This window comes from Ovis aries, chromosome 4, assembly GCF_016772045.2.
Source record: "Ovis aries strain OAR_USU_Benz2616 breed Rambouillet chromosome 4, ARS-UI_Ramb_v3.0, whole genome shotgun sequence".
Classification (NCBI taxonomy): Eukaryota; Metazoa; Chordata; class Mammalia; order Artiodactyla; family Bovidae; genus Ovis; species Ovis aries.
Window position 1 is genome coordinate 29,737,418 of NC_056057.1, and position 21,417 is coordinate 29,758,834.

The window sequence follows — 21,417 nt, forward strand, 5'->3', positions numbered from 1 at the left end:
TTGGCATTAACTATGCTATCACTACTAATTTCCTTCCTACCTGTTACTGGAAAGGCTCTTTTATTTCACTGCTTATTACCTACTGGAGGGGAAAGTAAGTTTCTTCTAAATATTTCTGATTCACACTTTTTGATCTCTCCATTGTGACCTGCTTACATATAACACATTTCTATGGTTTAAGCTTCTTTAGTTCTTTTTTTAGCATTTCCCCTCAAAACACCATTCTGTCTACCTTCTATCTATATGAGGGGGCTTCCCTCAAGTTCAGTTGCTAAAGAAGCTGCCTGCAATGCAGGGACCTGGGTTCGATCCCTGGGTTGGGGAGATCCCCTGGAGAAGAGAAAGGCTACCCACTCCAGTATCCTGGCCTGGAGAATTCTATGGACTGTATAGCCACGGGGTCGCAAAGAGTCAGACGACTGAGTGATTTTCACTTTCACTTATCTATATGATGAAATATATACATTGAAAGACAGTGAAATACATATTCTTTGTGGAAACTTACTATTTCTCTTCCTAAAATAATGAATATTTAAAACAATTAATTGAGCATTACCATAGTAAACATATTGAGTACATGACTAGAGAATTTATAATAAGCCCAGAAAATAATCTTAAAATGGGTCTTCAATCAATAACTTAATATCATCTGTGTCTTTCCTACTAATCCCTACAACAATCATGTTGAAAGAGAGCTGGGAATCTTATGTTGAAAGAGAGCTGGGAGCCTCACTGTATATGAGAAACACTGAAGTAGCTGTAGTTGGGGCAAAGCTGTTCAAAATGGAGCCTGAATCTCGGTGGGGAGTCGCCTTTTCAAAAAACTATCTTGTTCACACAATCAAATGACATCTGGGAGCAACAACATCCTTAAACAAATTTCAGCCTTTTTAAAGAATGCTCTCCAGATGTGCTTCTGCTTGAGTAAGAATCCAAAGACTCGAGTATGATTCCAAGGCCTACCGCTTAACTTTACAAGCTGTGTGACCACAATGTATTCACTTCTCTGTTTCATCGGCCTCATTAGTAAAGGACATTAATGTCACCTACGCCTTATCGGTAGGCACTATGCACATTAAGGCACTTCACTTAGTAGAAATGCCTGGCAGACAGTTACTGCTTGATAAACTTTCCTTACTTCTATCACTAAGATTCAAAAAAAAAAAAAAGGCGGCATTGATAAAGTTGAAAATACTTTGTGGAATCCATTTCATTACTGTTAGCTGATAACCTTGAGTGTGTGTGCTTAGTCACTCAGTTGTGTCTGAATCTTTGTGACCCTATGGACAGTACCCTGCCAGGCTCCTCTGTCCATGTGGATTCTCTAGGCAAGAATACTGGAGTGGGTTTGCCATGCCCTCCTCCAGGGGATCTTTGCAACCCAGGGATCGAACCCAGGTTTCCCACATTGCAGGAACATTCTTCACTGTCTGAGCCACCAGGGAAGCCCGAGAATACTGGAGTGGGTAGACTACCCCTTTTCCAGGGGATCTTCCCAACCCAGGAATCGAACTGGGGTCTCCTGCATTGCAGGCGGATTCTTTACCAGCTGAGCTACCAGGGAAGCCCACCTGACGACCTTGGAGAGTACACAGTTATATCCTTTCTCTCCTTAGCCATGTATGGTTTCATCAGAGTCCTTTCAGGAAGGGGTCTGGGTATCTTTTGTATTTTTTAAAGCCAGAGATAACAAAGAAAATATTTGAGTTCCAGAAATGCTGTCACTAATGGAAGGCTGTGAGATGCTTGGGCCACTCTCTAGCCATTACTCTTCTAAGACCAATGCCGCACTAAGAACACAGAGTGAACCATGATGTAAATACAGAAGTCGGGTATCAGTTCTGTGTAGTTCCTTTCAGTCAAGAAGAGTGCTATTTGTTTGTTCTTCCTTGTAAAAGGCAGTACAAAAGAGAGGATGGAAGAGTTTCAAAGATTTGATTAGTTTTGTGTATTAGTGAGCTAGCTGAAGTGAATGAAATTATTGACATGGGACTAAAAAGGAAACACTAACTCAGTTTGGATTCTAAATCAGATTTCTGAAATTACCTGACTTGACTCAATGAAAACCCTCCTCATTCAAAATCCTTTTATACCAAATAACATGACAAATATGATTAACTATAAAACAAAACAAAAACTTAGATGTTGGAAGGATATGTTCAAAAGTGTTAGCAAAGGGGAGTTTGCTCATACAAGCAAAATGTTAATACTTGTGGGCTAAAGAAATCAACATCATATGTCTTTAAGTTGGCTGGGCTGCATCAAAGAACTGTGTGTGACTTTGTTCTGCTCAGAGCAGGCCTCTCAACCAGCTAAAGTCTTGGATTTTTATTTCAATTATTTGAGATATGAATTTCCTATTTATATTTTCTAGAGAATAATAGTAAAATATTAAATATCACTATTTTGAGATGATGTTTCCTTTATCAAAAGAGAGGAAAGGGCAAGGTGATGGGAATATGTATATTTTTAATTCTTTGTGCCACACACAGAGATGACACTTATTTGACTATTTTGGTAAGTACTTTGCATAAATTATCTTATTGCTTACAATAATTCACTAAGGTAGATATTTCCCCCCCTATTTCACAAATAAGAAAATAGTCTCAGAGAAGTTAAGTAATTTGCCAAAATAAACTCAGCAATTTGTAGGAGGCAGAGGCCGACCCATTTACCTGTCTGTGAACCTTTCTTACTGCAGTTCACCGCATCGCACAGCCAGCTGGAAGGACCCTGGATAAAGTCCTCCAAGGTCTCTTTCCTAAAAGGACCTAATGGCTAGCCCTCCAAGAGATGCCGCCTTCCTCCTAGAGGGGATGACATTGACCATTCTAGATGACAATGGTGGGCAGTAAGCCTCTGCGCCAGGCTTACTTCCTCCTTTCGTGAGGGCTAAATGGTTCTTCTGGTTCAACCTAAGAAACTGAGGACGATTGCCTCACTGAGTGGGAGATCAGTAATGAGCAGGCAGAAAGATTCCTGGCAGAGAGGATTAAAAAGTAAATAGTATGTTTGGAAAGAGCATTTGAGCTTTAGAACAGAATGGAATTCATACTTTTGAGTGGAAGAATGTAAATTTTGGCACATAGACTTCTTGCTTAAGAAAGAAGTTATCCATCCACGCCCCAAGTTGTAAATAAATTAAGCCAGATTCTTCCCAGAACCCAGAGCGTTCCTTGTCGGTGATGAAAGCACTCAGGACTTTGCTATTCCAATCTGTTAACTAGCACTGACAATGGCTGGGAGAGAGAACAGTGAACACGGAGACCTAGCTAAATTCCCATGTTGTTCATTGAATCATTTGGTTCCAGCTCAAGCTCCAGGGCTGCTGTGTCTCATCCCCCTTCTCCTGGATTGATTATGAACCTCACCACCTAGCTCTTCATTGAACAGAGCCATATATGAATTAGTTATTATCTCATGTACTTTGTTTTACTATCTCAGGTACATTCCTAACTCCTCCAGGGCCAGGACAAAGAGCCAAGGTCTTTTCAAACCTGGAATGCAGTGAAATAGAGGGGAAGTACTTTATTTGTGATAAACTAAAATAAAGCATTTAGTATCATAAGATTTCACAAGGCTACTTTGTTTCTGGGGAAATTGAATCACAGCATTTTATCACAGTAAAAAATAAATAAATAAATAAGCTGAGGCTTCTCACTCTGGCAAAGCAGTTTGAAGGGCCATGCTCGTATTATTTTATTCAGTCCTCACATAGCCTATAAGGAAGGGATACGAGTCTGCCCTTGTTTGACCTCAGAACCTACTTCCTTAACATTCCCTAACTCTGCCTCCTATTGACAGGACCCACAGCTAGGAAGAATTTCAAGTCTTCAGTTTTTCAGATGAAGAGACAAAGACCTGGAAAAGGTAACTGTCTTGCTTACGGTTAAACTATTATTAAATAGTAGGACTGAGGTAGAACCTGTATTCTGATCCTAAGCTCAGACTTCTTTCAGTACAACATACCTCCCTGTATGGAAAGAAAATCATATGCTATGTACTTTGTATGTAATTTTATTGTTTTCCAGGAGATCTATAATGTTCTCAAAGTTTCTCAGTTCCTGGTATACTCAGTTCATGCCTTATGAGTTATCCTTTATAAAACAGTAAGACATAAAAACCAATTGTTTTAAAGGTAACATCCTTACCATTTTATGTAAAATGAAAGCACATTTTTCAAAGAAGTAGAGAGGGTAACTGAGAGTGGTAAGTGATTTGAGATTCTGCTTAATGAAGCATTTTATTCAAGATCTGCTTGATGAGGAATTCTGTTAGGATTTTTCCTAACAGAAAAATAGGGGTTTAGGCTTTTCTTTGTTTTAATTTTAAATGTATTTTTACTTATCAAGTATTTCCAACATAAAGTACAGAATATACTGCTCGTGTAAGCATCCATATGCAAAAATAACTAGATTAAGCACATTGTAATATGTTGCTACATATGGTTCAAAGCTCCATTTAGAAAAAATTAAAATGTAATAGAAACAGCCACTGCCCCACTATTCATCTGTTTCTTCCTCTCTAAATGTGATCAGTCCTCGAAAATAGCCATGCATTTCCCCATGCATGTCCTTTATACTTTTATTATATATGTATGCACGTAATCATAAATAATGTATAATAAATTTACATATTTAGCATGCATTATATATGAAGGCCTACATACTTTATGAATCCTTTTTTGCTTTCTTCTCTCATCCAACATTACATTTTTATTTTAGCTTTTAGTAGAAAGCATGGTTCTTGTTTAGTCACTAAGATGTGTCCAACTCTTTGCAACACCAAGGACTGCAGAATATCAGGCTCCTCTGTCAGAGGCCCTCTGTCAGACAGTCCTCTACTGTCTCCAGGAGTTTGCTCAAATTTAAGTCCATTGAGTCAGTGATGCTATCTAACCAAAGAAAGCATTTTCTTTAGATATATAAATTATATCCTTAGGTGTTCGGGACTACGAGAAGGGCAAGCATAAGATATGATTACAAATTTATAAAAAAACATATTTAAATATCATATCCTCATAAGGAAAGAGCTATTATATATCTTAAATTATGTATTTTGTAATCTTTAATGCAGGTGGTATGCTTCTAAAATACAGATGAGAAATTAACATCATAAAGCGGGAGTGGAGATGTAACAATATGCAGAGAATCAAGCTGTAAAACATCATAAGAACCTCTAGGATAAGGGGGAACCACCAAGAAGTGTAGAAAATTCTGAGTGCTCTCAGATCCCAGTGTTGCTCAGCCCTTAGGCTTTGGGCTCATTCATAGCCTGTGCCTCTCCATACTACTCCTGTCCCCGCCTGCCTTCATCTCTTGTGCTTACAAAGGCTCTTTACCTTCCCTTGGCACAGTTCTAAGTTTTAACCCTGGCAGAAGATGGCAGTGGAACCCCTTTCTCTTCCTTTCCCTTGAAACCTTGCCAGTCAACAAAACCTCCTAACAAGTCTCCCACTTGCCTCAAGAGCTCTCTTGCAAACATCCTCCCTTTGATGATGAATTACTTTGCACTTGTTTATTGCATTATTCATGTTTTTAGTCTGAGAAAACTCCTCAAAACACTTTATTCTTCAGGAATGACCTGTCTTTCTGGATAATGAGCTATTGAGTATGGAAACAATACTTAGACTGTTGAAATAAAATCTGATAATCAATTTTAAGTTTCCTGATTTGCATTTCCAGTGAGTTATGATATATTTTATGGGTCAAAGGAGTCTAATAATTCTGCACAATATGACTATAACTGATATAAATACAAATTGCTTTACCAGTGAATTTATCCAACCATCTTGGAAATCATGGCATTGATCCAGCACTAGACAAGAAGCATAAAGAGAGAACTTTCAATCTATTATTATTACCCAAAGGAAAAAAAAAAGACAATAACAAGACTTTGAAGTAGGTACTTGATTACACTTTTTTTATAAAGTGCTATAGACAACAAAAGTATGTGTTTATACGGAAAATAAAATTGTTTATATAAGTAGCCTATTAAAAACATAAAAAATCTATTACACCACAGAGTATCATTGAAAACTGCTAGTATATAGATAATTTGAATGAGCTGTCCTATACTATAATCCTATATAATATAAAATTTTAGATAATCAGTTCAAAGATGTGCTTTTATCATCTACAATTTTATGTTAGAGAGTTTTGGGGAGACACATTACATTGACCCGCCTTGCTCCAGAGATTCTTTCCAAATACTTTATCCAATGTCCTGGAAACCATTTTTTTTAAATATCCCAATCATTAAAATGTTTATTTTTCTTCTAAAGAGAGATAAAATTGTCAAAGTTACACCTTCACAGTTAATTATAACTGGGCCTCTCTCAGGTCTTTTCCTGTATGAAGTACTCAGTTGCAGAATTATTTCTACTTGAGCACTGTTTAGTCACTGTTGTAGTTTTTCTAAGACATTTTTAAACACTGGAATGTTTTGGAAATACAATCTCCCTTATTAATATAAGAGCCCTGCCCGTAAATTCAGAGTTAATTCTGTTGAGTCAGGACTTACTGATAGATTCCTGAATTTACTCAGAGCTTTAAATGTTGTGCTCCAAGTGCCCTTTGCCCTCAAGGAATCAAGGAGTGCATTAATGTAGTTGTCACTGTAATATTTAATAAGGAACCTTTTGTAAGATTTTAGAAACTTTCCATTTGAAGGTGATTTTTGCTTCTAAATAATACAGACACTATCAATATACAAATGGGACTGAGAAGGCAGGAAAGCTGGTCGATTGTACTTATTCTGATTCCTAGCACATAGAAAAATGGTATTTAAGTGGTCGGTAGTCTGGAGAGAAGAAAAGTCTTCGAGTTCAACTGCTTTCACTATGTACCACAGTTGAAATTAGCCGCCAAATGAGCTTTGGCAGCTAAATAGAACAACTTATGGTTGACACAAGTATGTCTGTTGTTATGCCACAAACCACAGGAGAAGTAAGGAGGGCAACTGGCCTCACTACTTCTCACGTTAGTATGTTGTGTAAATACATGATGATAGTAAACATTCAGTCATGGCCTTTCTACATGTGAATTCAACTGATGACCAAGTCTGTCCTGTTATAATATCTATAATTATCTATTTGCTTGTCTAGTGCTCCACTAGATAGAAAATGTCAGGATGGAAAGATTTTCCTTATTTGTATCCCATGCCCTGCATGGTGCTTTAGACATGATAGTCAAGCAATGAACATTGCTTTCGTAGAAGCAGACACTTCAAATATTGCTGTGAGAATAATAGTCAACTTCTATTCTTTCTGACAATGAGAGAAAACAAATAGGAGGGAAAAGAGGAGGAGGAGGAGAAAGATAAGGATGAAAAGGAAGAGAAAGAAAAACAAGCAGAGGAGACCACACTGACAAGACTGTCACAATCAAAACAGTAAATCCCCATTTAAATTTATTTGGATCATTTCTCATACATAGGGTGCATGACTTAACACAAATTAGTGCTCCTTGACTGCTAATTGATAGTTTGGTTGATAACTGCATCCACATGAAGTCACAGTCATGTTCTAATTAATTTTAAAAGCATTTCCAAGAAGTCTTTCACAAATATCACAAAATTAGACGCCAAAGCTTTCCAAATCCTCTTCATGTTTTAAATTTAACATACAGAAGAGATCAGTCAAGATGGCAGAGTAGGAAGACGTGGAACTCAACTCTCCCTATGAACAAGAATGCATCTACATGTGGTATAATCATCACTGAAAACTAATTAAAGAGAGTAGAAAGACTTCTGCACAACCAAGACTGTAAGAAAGATACACATAGGATCAGGAGGAAGGAAGGGAAGCAAGTTGATCAGGCTGGGACTAGGAGCGGACTCAGGGGAGAAGGGAGATAACATGGGCAGAGGTGCTCCCTCAGGAGGGAGTGTTTTGAGCCACTTATTGGGTCCCCCAGTCCTGGGTCCAAACCAGGGAGGATGAGCCACCTAGGCTGGTTGGCTGGGTCTAACAGGAGAGCTATCAGAAGCCTGGACTCTGCTGGTGAGGAACACGCGTGCATGCCGTCTTGTGCCTGAGGCAGGCTGGAGAGGGCAGACGGAAGACCGCTCCACTGGCTACTTGGTTCCCAGTGAGTGCCCTGCCACATGCCCGAGCCTGAGCAGAACGAAAGCTCCATCCCCACTTACTAATGGAGCAGCTCTACACTATACCTGGGGTGCCAACCCAAGAGAAAGAGCCCGGCTGTGGGATACAGAGGCAACTGGACCTTGAGTGGCATCTAGGTGGAACGGGGGTTGTAATCATTGGCACAGACTTAGGCAGTGCTTTAGAAGAAATCTGGAATACTGCTGGTGGCCTGTCCACCACAATCTGCCCCCTCATGAATACTGAGAGACCCTGTGGGCCTGTGGCAAGACTCCACAACAGGGCGGGGACAGTGGAGACTAGAGGGTATGATGAGCTGTGAGGGTCAAGAAGACTCAGAGGTAAGGCTGAACGTAAAGCAGGTGAGGGCAACAACTGCTGGTGCCTCCACAGACGTCACAGTGCAGGCAGCTTGGACCCCTGTGACTGATACACCGTGGCCCACGAGAGTGCCTGCATCGGCCCCTCAGGCTTCAGCACTGCTCTCCTCTGTGGAAAGAGTTCCACAAAAGGTGGTTAAACAGACACTGGGCAGAGGAGAAGCCCTGCTTCAAACTCAGCTCTGGATCTAGCCACTCCACCTCCAGCCCCACTGCCTATCAAGGTGATGGTACAGGCATAACCTGAGGAAAGACGGACATGCATTCACATCGTATCTAGCTCTTCAACCAAAGGTACTTGGCCCAAGCAGTCTCTATAAGGACACTCTGAGATAAGGACACCCCTTCATGTCTGCAGTGAGTAACTGTTTTACCTAAATTCATAGAGACAGAGAAAGTTAAGCAATGAAAAGGCAGAGGGACTGGTCTCAATGGAAACAGAAAACCATTGGGAAAAAATAGAAATAATAAAACTAATAAAAATTGAACAGATAAATAATTCAAACCACATCTAATAATAAGAATGCTAACTGAATTAGGGAAAAGAATAAATGAACAAAGTAAGAATTTAGTAAGGAATTAGAAAATACAAAAGAAGACCCAATCAGAAATGGAGCATTCAGTAACTAAAATGTAAAACCTACTAGCAGGAATGAACAACAGACTAAATGATACAGAAGAACTGCACAAGTGATCTGAAAGTTAGAATAATGGAAACCACCAATCAGAACAGCAAAAAGAGAAAACAAAAATGAAAACAGTTTAAGAGTTTTGGGGGATAATATCAAGCAAAGCAATATTTGCATTATAGGGATCCCAGAAGAAGACAGAAACTAGGTGATCGAAAATGTATTTGGTGAAATTATGGGTTCAAAGTTCCCAAACCTGAAGAAGGGAACAGATATTTAGGTCAGGAAGCATAGAGGGTCCCAAATAAAATGAACTACACAGACCCTTACCAATATATATCATAATTAAAATAGCAAAAGTTAACAGTGAATTCTAAAGGCATCAAGAGAAAAACAAAGTGTCATAAAAAAGGGAACCCCCATAAGTGTATCAGCTGATTTTTCTGTAGAAGATTTGCAAACCAGAAGGGAGTGATATGATATATTCAAAGTGCTGAGAGGGAAAAACCTGCTACCTAGGATAATCTGCACAGCAAGATTAGTATTTAGAATAGAAGGAAAGAATTTTTTTTCTCAGGCAAGCCAAAACTAAGAGTTCATCAATACTAAACTGACCCTAAAAGAAATGTTAAAAAATCTTTTCTAAGTAGAAAAGAAGTCAGAATCTATCAGAAAGGGAAAATCCCACTGGGAATGGCGAGTATATAGTAAGGGCTGAGTATCAACCACTTAAATAAACTAGTATGAAGATGAAAACACAAAAAGTTGTAAAAGTAACTGTGATTATAACAAACAGTTAAGGGATAAACATGAAGATGTACAATATGACGTCAAAGACAAAACATAGGGAAGCAGAGTAAACAAAGTGGATCTTTTAGAATATGTTTGAACTTAAATGGCTACCAGTATAAAACATGTAGATATAATTACAGGTCAACACAGGTGAATTTCATGGTGACCACTACTCAAAAAGCTACAATAGATGCACAAAAACTAAAAAGAAATGAACACACGCATACTACTAAAGAAAATCATCAAACCACAAGCGAAGAAACAAAGAATGCTTACAGAGAACTACAAAAACAACCAGAAAACATGCAATAAAGTGTTGTAAATCCAACATCCATGAAAATATGCACAACATTACTAATTATTAGAGAAATGTAAATCAAAATAACCATATCAATTCACAACTTTCAGAATGGCTATTATCAAAATGTCTACAAATATAAAAAGTTCATGAGAGTAAAGAAAGGGAACCCTTGTATACGGTTGACGGAAATGTAAAGTGGCACAGACGGTATGGAAAACAGTATGAAGGTTCCTCAAAAGATTAAAAATAGTGCTACCTCATAATCCATTGTTGTGTTCAGTTTAGTTCAGTCCAGTCGCTCAGTTGTGTCCGATTCTTTGTGAACCCATGAATCGTACCATGCCAGGCCTCTCTGTCCATCACCAACTCCCGGAGTTCACTCAGACTCACGTCCATCAAGTCGGTGATGCCATCCAGACATCTCATCCTCGGTCGTCCCCTTCACCTCCTGCCCCCAATCCCTCCCAGCATCAAAGTCTTTTCCAATGAGTCAACTCTTCGCATGAGGTGGCCAAAGTACTGGAGTTTCAGCTTTAGCATCATTCCTTCCGAAGAAATCCCAGGGTTGATCTCCTTCAGAATGGACTGGTTGGATCTCCTTGCACTCCAAGGGACTCTCAAGAGTCTTCTCCAACACCACAGTTCAAAAGCATAAATTCTTCGGCACTCAGCCTTCTTCACAGTCCAACTCTCACATCCATACATGACTACTGGAAAAACCACAGCCTTGACTAGATGGACCTTAGTCGGCAGAGTAACATCTCTGCTTTTGAATATGCTATCTAGGTTGGTCATAACTTTTCTTCCAAGGAGTAAGCGTCTTTTAATTTCGTGGCTGCAATCACCATCTGCAGTGATTTTGGAGCCCAAAAGAATAAAGTCTGACACTGTTTCCACTGTTTCTCCATCTATTTCCCATGGAGTGATGGGACCAGATGCCATGATCTTCGTTTTCTGAATGTTGAGCTTTAAGCCAACTTTTTCACTCTCCTCTTTTACTTTCATCAAGAGGCTTTTTAGTTCCTCTTCACTTTCTGCCATAAGGGTGGTGTTATCTGCATATCTGAGGTTATTGATATTTCTCCCGGCAATCTTGATTCCAGCTTGAGCTTCTTCCAGTGAAGCGTTTCTCATGATGTACTCTGCATAGAAGTTAAATAAGCAGGGTGACAATATACAGCCTTGATGAACTCCTTTTCCTGTTTGGAACCAGTCTGTTGTTCCATGTCCAGTTCTAACTGTTGCTTCCTGGCCTGCATACAGACATAGCCGAAAACAAAAACACTAATTCAGAAAGACACATGCACTCCAATGTTCATAGCAGCGTTAATTACAATAGCCACGATATGGAAGCAATCCAAGTGTATGTCAACAGACAAACGGATAAAGAAATGGGGTATTTGTATATTATGGAATATTACTCAGCCCTAAAAGGATGAAATTCTGCATGGATGGACCTTTAGAGTATTATGCTTAGTGAGATATGTCAGACAGAGAAAGGCAATACTGTATGTCATCACTTAATGTGAAATCTAAGAAATAATACAAATGAATGCATATACCAAAACAGAAACAGACTCACAGATACAAAAAACAAACGAGTGGATACCAATGGGGAGAGAGAAGCTGGGACAGGCACGATAGGGGTACAGGATTAAGACATATAAACTACTATGTATGAAATAGATGAGCAACAAGGATATATTGTTGCTTATAGCCACAATTCCACATGGAATTATAGCCATTGTTTTGTAATAACTTTAAATGGATTACAATCTTTAGAAATATGGAATCCCTATGCTACACACCTGAAACTAACATAATATTGTAAATCAACTATGTAGCTTCCCAGGTGGCTCAGTGGTAAAGAATTCTCCCGCCAATACAGGAGACAAGACTTTGACTCTGGGTTGGGAAGATCCCCTGGAGAAGGAAATGTCAATCTACTCCAGCATTCTCTCCTGGGAAATCCCATGGACAGAGGAGCCTGGCTGGCTACAGTCCATGGAGTTGCAAAAGAGTCAGAGACGACTTAGTGACTATAGTTCAATGAATTAATTGAATGTGCAAATGGTTATGCTTAATACTGGTCTTTATAAACAAAAATAACCACTTTGACAAATATCCTTCCCATATGCTGCTGCTGCTAAGTCACTTGAGTCGTGTCCGACTCTGTGCGACCCCATAGATGGCAGCCTACCAGGCTCCCCCGTCCCTGGGATTCTCCAGGCAAGAACACCTTCCCATATACTGCTCAGTAAATTTGCACTTTTTTTTAACCACTGTATTTTTTTTTTGACTGAACTAAGTTAATAATTCAGTGCTTTGTGGTCAGAGAAACTGATAACTAAGTAACACACTTACAGGTATCATTCCAAAGATTATCCACATCAGAGTGGCAAGAGTTTTATCAGTTCTGGTCCTCAGCCACAACTGTAGTTAGCAAAGTTTGCATTCATTATCTCTCCCTGTCAACTTTTGCACCTTGTACTTACTTTCAGTTTTGCCCATTTCTCAAGACAATCCGTCTCCAAGTCAGTGACACATTCTTGGTACTTTCCATGTCTCCCTTCAGCTATAAAAATATCCCATGTCTTTTTCTAACACAGCTTTAAGTATTGTGATTATTTGACCCTATGGTACAAAATGCCTGATAATGATTGAAAGTGTTACCCTTCCCAGTTGCCACTCTTATTTTCAGCAGTATCTTTCAGTGTTTTATACCTAGAGTGACCAACTGTTTCAGTATGCCTGGGACTTTCCTGGTTTCAGCAAAGAAAATTCCAAGTCTCAGGAAACCCCTCAGTTCCAGGCTTGTTTACCCTGACGTTCCTGAAAGGCCTGTGAGAAACAATGGTGGGGAAGACTTTTCACCCTTCACTCTCAACTGCTGTTTCCAGCTAGAGATTTTCCTGCCTTTTCTCTCAAATCTCTGCCCAGGATGATGTACTCAACTCCCTCGGCAGTCCAGCATACCTCTTCTTCCCTCCCCACCCACCACACTTGTCAGGACAAATTTCCCAGATTTGCTCATTTTGCTTTCTGGGTGATCTAAGCCTCCCATTATTTTATTTTGCTCAATAAAAGATATTTGCTTTCCCAGGCATATGTGTGTTCACACCAAAAAGTCCAGAATCATGTCATAATCCTTACCCACAACACTATTCTTAGACTCTCTTCATGTTCTCCACCTGTAGAAAGAGCATTCTTTATTTGCAGCACTCAGATCCTAAAATGACAAGAAAGAAGAGCCAAGGAAAATCATCTACAGGTATCTTTATCTACACCGATATTTTTCATTAGTTCTGACAAGCAGAATGTGATGCTACATCTTGCCTGAAGTAAAAGGACAATGCAGTGAAAAGGTCCAGCTGTCTAGGTGGGTCACCTCACTACAATCTGCTCATTCTGTGGCTCTGGAGCATCCATCATTTCTCAGGCATCTATGATTTGCCTATGATAGAGAAGCAAGGACGAAACATTTTTATAAGACTCATTGCAGGATTATATAAAATACATTCAAACAAAGTAGCTGATTTCACTAAATTTAAAAAAAAAAATCAGTTTTGCTATAGGCTGAATAGTGTCCCCTCCAAATTCATATGTTGAACTCCTAACCCCCCAGGGCTTAAGACTGTGATTGGATTTGGTGATAGGGCACTTTAAAGGGTAATTAAGATAAAATGAAGTTACTAGGATCAGCCTTACTCCAAAACTGGAAGCTATTAGGACACAGACACACGCACCAGGACAAAACCACGTGAAGACACAGAGAAGACAACCAAGTGCACAAGACAGGAGATAGGCTAGGATACACCCTTCCCTCACAGCCTCTCAGGAAACCAACCCTGCCAGAGAGTTGATCTTGGATTTCTAGCCTCTAGAACTGAGCAGAAAATAAATTTTTGTCGTTTAAGCCACCCATTTTATGGTACTTTGTTATGGGAGTACTAGCAAACTAATAAAATTTTCTAGTAGATAAATACAGAACATACTAAGTGGTCAAAATGAGCTCTCATTAAAAAAAGATTTAGAACCTTGCTCAAGGCAAGAACCCAGGGCATTGGATTAATTACTTACAGGGGTTTGCAGCTCTCACATTAGAACTTGGACTGTTATCCCTAGGCATATAGTAAACTTCTCAGCAGTCCAAATGGAAATAAATAGAAACGTTCTCTAAGAATATGAAAGTAGGACTTTAGATTTTTTTTTCTTCCAACCTATCAGTGAAACCTCTTGAAAACAGCTTTAGGAATGTAACATCAAGTGCTCTCTCATCTTCTCCTGAATAACCTTGATCACTAATCTCTTATTTCTCCACAACCCACAGCATTTAACTTCATCCTAAAAAAACATAATATGATATTCCCTCCTGAAGAGCATTTCTCCACTCAAGGTAATGGATGACTATAAGTGAACATATATTAAACACATATTAAACAGAAACTTGTATTAAGAAAGAAAATGTTTATAGGCTCTTAAAAATGGACCAGATGAATTGTGAGTTTTATCTTTATAACGTTGCTCTGTATACAAAACAAGCAAAGAAATACACCACCCTTGCCCGTGTATCCCTTTTGTATCATTTTGGATTTTTCACTGCTGTCTTAGAATCATCTGATTTACTTTGTTCACACTGCTGTTCTGCATTTCCCTTGGGCAGCATTTAGAGGTTATTACTGATTCAGAAGTAGAGATAAAGGTCTCCAATGAAAAGTCAGATGGCTGAAAAAGATAGAAATACTCCTGACCTTGGACTTGCTTTCATGATTTTCAGACTGTTCAAAGGATTTTGGCATCATTTCCTCCTCCCCCCCCCCCCCCTACCTCCCCCCCCCCAGGCAAGTGATGCCTGCCACTCAATCTGAACTACAATTTTCTCAGTCAGTCATTCTGGGAATTCCTCCTCTATCTCTCTCTCCCAGTCAGCTTCTTTCTGGCAGCAGCTGAAGTGCATCGACTAAGTTACAGATACTGCTTAAAAGAGAACAATTAGGAGTAATAGGAGAACTGCCCCTGAACCTCCCGGGTCAGGTGAACTCAGAATCTTGATGGGGTTTTAGATGGCTCAGCCATGTCACCCATATTTTATAAAGTGGTATGTGAAGGGCAGATTGCTGGTGAGGTTTCACTTACTTAGCATTTGATTTAGTGCAGAAGTTTATAGAAGCGGGCCCATTGCCCAGTCTCGTGAGAAGGGCTCAGATGACTAGAGTCTTGAATTACACTCGAGGGAAAAAGTTTTTCCTGGTATAGGAAATAGTGCTGAGGTTATATAACATCACATTTTAAATGGAAAATTGCTGTTGACATCCCCAGCATCCACCTCCTCCCCATTCCAGGAACAAAACTCAATTCTATCTGTTGACTGAAAACTCCCAAATCCAGTGGTTTGAATAGGGTGGCGGTGGGGGTGAAGGAAGGAGCAAAAGACCCAGGTCTGACCAAAGGTTCCCTGGTTACAGCCCTTAGTGATTGACTGAAAGATGAGCACAAAACCCAAAAACTGGCCTCATCAGGACTCTTCTACTGGGGTTATCAGGAAATACTTACTATTGCCCTACCTATCAAAGTCCACTAAGGAAAGCAGAACCATCAGCGTTGATATACAATAAGGATTTATTGCAGTGACTTGATTTGATGCATATGTGAGAGCTGGTCAGAGTCTTGGCCTGGCTCTTTCTTCTGCCTATGGCACCGAGCTTGAAGTTTAAGGTCAGGCTGAGGGAAAGAAAAGATAAATACTTGACTGAGGAAGAGCAGGGACAACTAGACTCTCATTTGTCTGTTACTGGCACAGTTGTTGGTCTCTCTCTGACTCCAAGCCTGCAACCTTGCTGCTGTGGATAATCTGCAGGACAAGTGGCACTCTGGCTGCAGAAGGGCAAGCCAATCACCTGCCCCTCACCAACAAGCTGAGTCGGGAGCTGCCGTGGAGACATGCCTACATTCACCTTCCAAGAATCACAGTGGCTACTGCTCCACGGTGACCTTCCAAATCGTCCACAGATGACTCTTGTTACCAACCCTAACGGGAAACAGTCAGTCAGGAGAACTCGGGGAAACATCATTTAGTTTAGCCCAGATGACACATTACAAAGCCACCACAGTCTGAAACTAGAACGTGGAGAAATGTGAGACTGGAGCTGCCACAGTCATCAGGTCCCAGGAAGGGAGAGCCCAGAGTTGCTGGGCTGCTTTGTGGAGCCCAAGGATGAAACTAAGATAATCAAAGTCAGAGAAGGGTGGAAAACAGTCAGTTTGATCACACCCTTCGAGCCCAGAATCCTGGAATGCCTGAAACTACCCCTGGGATTTTCAATTGTGAGACAATAAATCCTTTGTGCTTAAACCTGTTCAATAGGTTTTCTGACACCAGCTCCTGAAAGACTGCTAAATGACAATCTTAACACAGAGCCACTGTATTTGCTCTAGTGAAGTTTCTTAATAGTTTCAAGGAACAGTTTTAAGTAGCATTAAATCCATCCAGAGGAAACCAAGCAATAGTTCATTTGTACCTTATTACTGATCATATAAAGAGAATCAATGAAATATATTTTCCATTTTTAAAAAGACCAGCAAAAAGAAGTTTCCATTGTCCCCGAATAGTCTCCTTTCATTAGACCATAATCAAACTGTTTCCTATCTCCCCTTCACATGTTCCTTGCTTTCCACCATGATATAAAGGGGACTGGGTGAGCACTGAATACACATTTTTCTGGAATAAAAGAGTATATTTTCCTCCTGTAGAATGAATTTTTCTACTATACAAAAAAAAGAGTGTATATAATTTTATTGTGCCATTTAACCTAATAAGTGTAAGGTCAACATCATACCCAACTTGTCAATCACAAATTCTATTTAAATGACTTACTTTTGCAGAATCAGCTTAAGTGAAAGCAGTAATATCATGGCTAAGTTTGACTTTCAACTTAACTATAATCATATTTATATAAATGTTAAATATTTCAGCATATTCCAAGGGTTTAAATGTCAATTTACATATGAGGAACACTGAAAATCTGCTTCCAAGCCCCAAAAAAGAGTCTCAAATGTCTCTAAGAACAAATTTTTAAAAAGTAATTAAAAATAAACTTTTAGCAAAAGATGAAATATGATACATTAATGTCAAAGTGAGGTTGCTCAGCTCATCACCTATTGTCAGAGTCACCATCCCTTTAAATGTGAAACTCCTCATTGGAAAGAGAATATCTACCTTATCAACAATGTTTGTGATCACTTTGTAATTCTACAAAGAAAATGGGGCATGGAAATGCATGTATTGATCACATTAGTTAGAAATGTTTACTTTTTCCCAAATGGGGAAAAATTAATTCAGCAAGACATTTAACAAGTGATGGGTCAGTAAAAACAAGGCTTTCTCCCAAGAAGTTTTATAGAAACAGTGGATATATTTTGCAAAATCATCTTAACACACAATAAATTTCTCAAATTATTAATCTTTTTATTCAAATGTGATTATATTTTAGATGAGATGCAGAGATCTTTAATTAGTTTTCTAATAAAATTCATTTTGAAGCTTTTATGAGTTCATCAACAGTTCACTTTATATATGAAAATGGAGCCATTATATAATCTGATCTTCTTTTTTAATTCAAAAACTATTTTTTGATGGAGTAACATAAAAATTTGTTACCCAGAAGTAAGGTTTTCTGGTTTTATAAAAACTCCTTTATTCTGAGAGATGAAGGATGTGTAACACTGTGGTTCTCAAAGGAGCGTCTTTGGACCAGCAGCATCTCTATCACCTGAGAACTTACCAGAAATGCAGATTTTCAGGCAGCACCACAGACCCACTGAATCAGAATTGTGGGGTGCAGCCCAGAAGTTTACGGTCCAACAAGCCCTCCAGGTGATTCTGCAGTTGCTAAAGCTGAAGAACCTCTGCATAGAGGTTGCTTGGTCGAAGGCCTTTGCAATGGGAAGGGAGCATGCTTTGACAGTGTGCTTTCGGTAGTTCTGAGCAAAACCATCGGTGACCTTCTCATACCTCTAGTCTAGTTTGTTCTGAATAGTTGATGGTTTTCAACTATTCAAAATAGTGCATACTGTGTAACCTGAAACTTCAGGCGATGTGAGTAATAAATGAGATAGTATCTGTGCATAGCTTAGTGAGCTTATGTGTGTTATGCCTCACATGTAGGACTTTATGTTAATGTAGATAACTGATATTCAGACTATAAGTTTTAGTTTACATTTTTCCCTCATAGCAAAATAAATCTATAAAACCCATAAAATATCCCATTCATTATACATTCATAATGAGTGAAGTGAGTGAAGTTGCACAGTCGTGTCCGACTCTTTGCGGCCCCATGGACTGTAGCCTACCAGGCTCCTCTGTCCATGGGATGCTCCAGGCAATAGTACTGGAGTGGATTGCCATTTCCTTCTCCAGGGGATCTTCCCGGTTGGGAAGAGTTGGACACAACTGTGCGACTTCACTCACTTCACTTCACTCACTCTCTCATAGCAAAATAAATCTATAAAACCCATAAAATATACCATTCATTAGCCATTCATAAATATTTAAGCCTAAGAGGACTTTAGAGACTACCCAGTTCGAGCCCCTTATTTTACAGATGAGAAAACGGAAGCCTGAGGAGGCTGAATGATAGGTCAAAAGTCTCTTAGGAAGTGATAGGAAAAAATTAGAAGCCACAGCTGCCATCCCTGGACTAGTATCTTATAGAATAAGCCTTTCACGTTGTACTCACTACTACAACAGCACTGCTTGCTCTGGAATTTTCTCCTTTGCCATAATTATTCAGTTCAGTTCAGTCACTCAGTCGTGTCCATCTCTTCGAGACCCCATGAACTGCAGCACAACAGGCCTCCCTGTCCATCACCAGCTCCTGGAGCTCACTCAAACTCACGTCCATTGAATCGGTGATACCATCCAGCCATCTCATCCTCTGTCGTCCCCTTCTCCTCCTGCCTCCAAATCCTCCCAGCATCAGAGTCTTTTCCAGTGAGTCAACTCTTTGCATGAGGTGGCCAACGTACTGGAGTTTCAGCTTTAGCATCATTCCCTCCAAAGAACACCCAGGACTGATTGCCTTTAGAATAGACTGGTTGGATCTCCTTGCAGTCGAAGAGACTCTCAAGAGTCTTCTCCAACACCGCAGTTCAAAAGCATCAATTCTTTAGCACTCAGCTTTCTTCACAGTCCAACTTTCACATCCATACATGACCACTGGAAAAACCATAGCCTTGACTAGATGGACCTTTGTTGGTAAAGTAATGTCTCTGCTTTTTAATGTGCTATCTAGGTTGGTCATAACTTTTCTTCCAAGGAGTAAGCATCTTTTAATTTCATGGCTGCAATCACCATCTGCAGTGATTTTGGAGCCCCCAAAAATAAAGTCTGCCAATGTTTCCACTGTTCCCCCATCTATTTCCCATGAAGTGGTGGGACCAGATGCCATGATCTTCATTTCCTGAGTATTGAGCTTTAAGCCAACTTTTTCACTCTCTTCTTTCACTTTCATCAAGAGGCTTTTTAGTTCCCTTTCACTTTCTGCCATAAGGGTAGTGTCCTCTGTATATCTGAGGTTATTGATATTTCTCCCAGCAATCTTGATTCCAGCTTGCACTTCTTCCAGCCCAGCGTTTCTCATGATGTACTCTGCATAGAAGTTAAATAAGCAGGGTGACAATATACAGCCTTGACGTATATTTAGAACCAGTCTGTTGTTCCATGTCCAGTTCTAACTGTTGCCTCCTGACCTGCATATAGGTTTCTCAAGAGGCAGGTCAGGTGGTCTGGTATTCCCATCTCTTGAAGAATTTTCCACAGTTTGTTGTGATCCACACAGTCAAAGGCTTTGGCATAGTCAATAAAGCAGAAATAGATGTTTTACTGGAACTCTCTTGCTTTTTCGATGATCCAGTGGATGTTGGCAATTTGACCTCTGGTTCCTCTGCTTTTTCTAAACCAGCTTGAACATCTGGAAGTTCATGGTTCATGTACTGCTGAAGCCTGGCTTGGAGAATTCTGAGCATTACTTTACTAACATGTGAGATGAGTGCAATTGTGCGGTAGTTTGAGCATTCTTTGGCATTGCCTTTCTTTGGGATTGGAATGAAAACTGACCTTTTCCAGTCCTGTGGCCACTGCTGAGTTTTCCAAATGTGCTGGCATATTGAGTGCAGCACTTTGACAGCATCATCTTTCAGGATTTGAAATAGCTCCACTGGAATTCCATCACCTCCACTAGCTTTGTTCGTAGTGATGCTTTCTAAGGCCCAGTTGACTTCACATTCCAGGAAATCTGGCTCTAGGTGAGTGATCGCACAGTGATTATCTTGGTTCTGAAGAACTTTTTTGTACAGTTCTTCTGTGTATTCTTGCCACCTCGTCTTAATATCTTCTGCTTCTGTTAGGTCCATACCATTTCTGTCCTTCATCGAGCCCATGTTTGCATGAAATGTTCCATTGGTATCTCTAATTTTCTTGAAGAGATCTCTAGTCTTCCTCATTCTGTTGTTTTCCTCTATTTCTTGCTGTGATCACTGAGGAATGCTTTCTTATCTCTTCTTGCTATTCTTTGGAACTCTGCATTCAGATGATTATATCTTTCCTTTTCTCCTTTGCTTTTCGCTTCTCTTCTTTTCCCAGCTATTTGTAAGGCCTCCCCAGACAGCCATTTTCCTTTTTTGAATTTCTTTTCCATGGGGATGGTCTGATCCCTGTCTCCTGTACAATGTCACGAACCTCAGTCCATAGTTCATCAGGCACTCTATTAGATCTAGTCCTTTAAATCTATTTCTCACTTCCACTGTATAATCATAAGGGATTTGATTTAGGTCATACCTGCATGGTCTAGTGGTTGTCCCTACTTTCTCTAATTTAAGTCTGAATTTGGCAATAAGTTCATGATCTGACCCATAGTCAGCTCTGGTCTTGTTTTTGCTGACTGTATAGAGCTTCTCCATCTTTGGCTGCAAAGAATATAATCAATCTGATTTCGCAAGCGCCCCGGCTGCAAAGGACCTCACAGAAGCATGGCCGAGAGGAGCTACCCCACATCCTAGGTCAGGGGCGGCGTCCGAGAGGAGCTACCCTGCATCCGAGGCCAGGGGTGGCAGTTGAGAGGAGCTACCCTGTGTTCAAGGTCAAAGGCGGGGTCCAAGAGGAGCTACCCCACCTCTGAGGTCAGGGGCGGTAGCCGAGAGCAGCTATCCCGC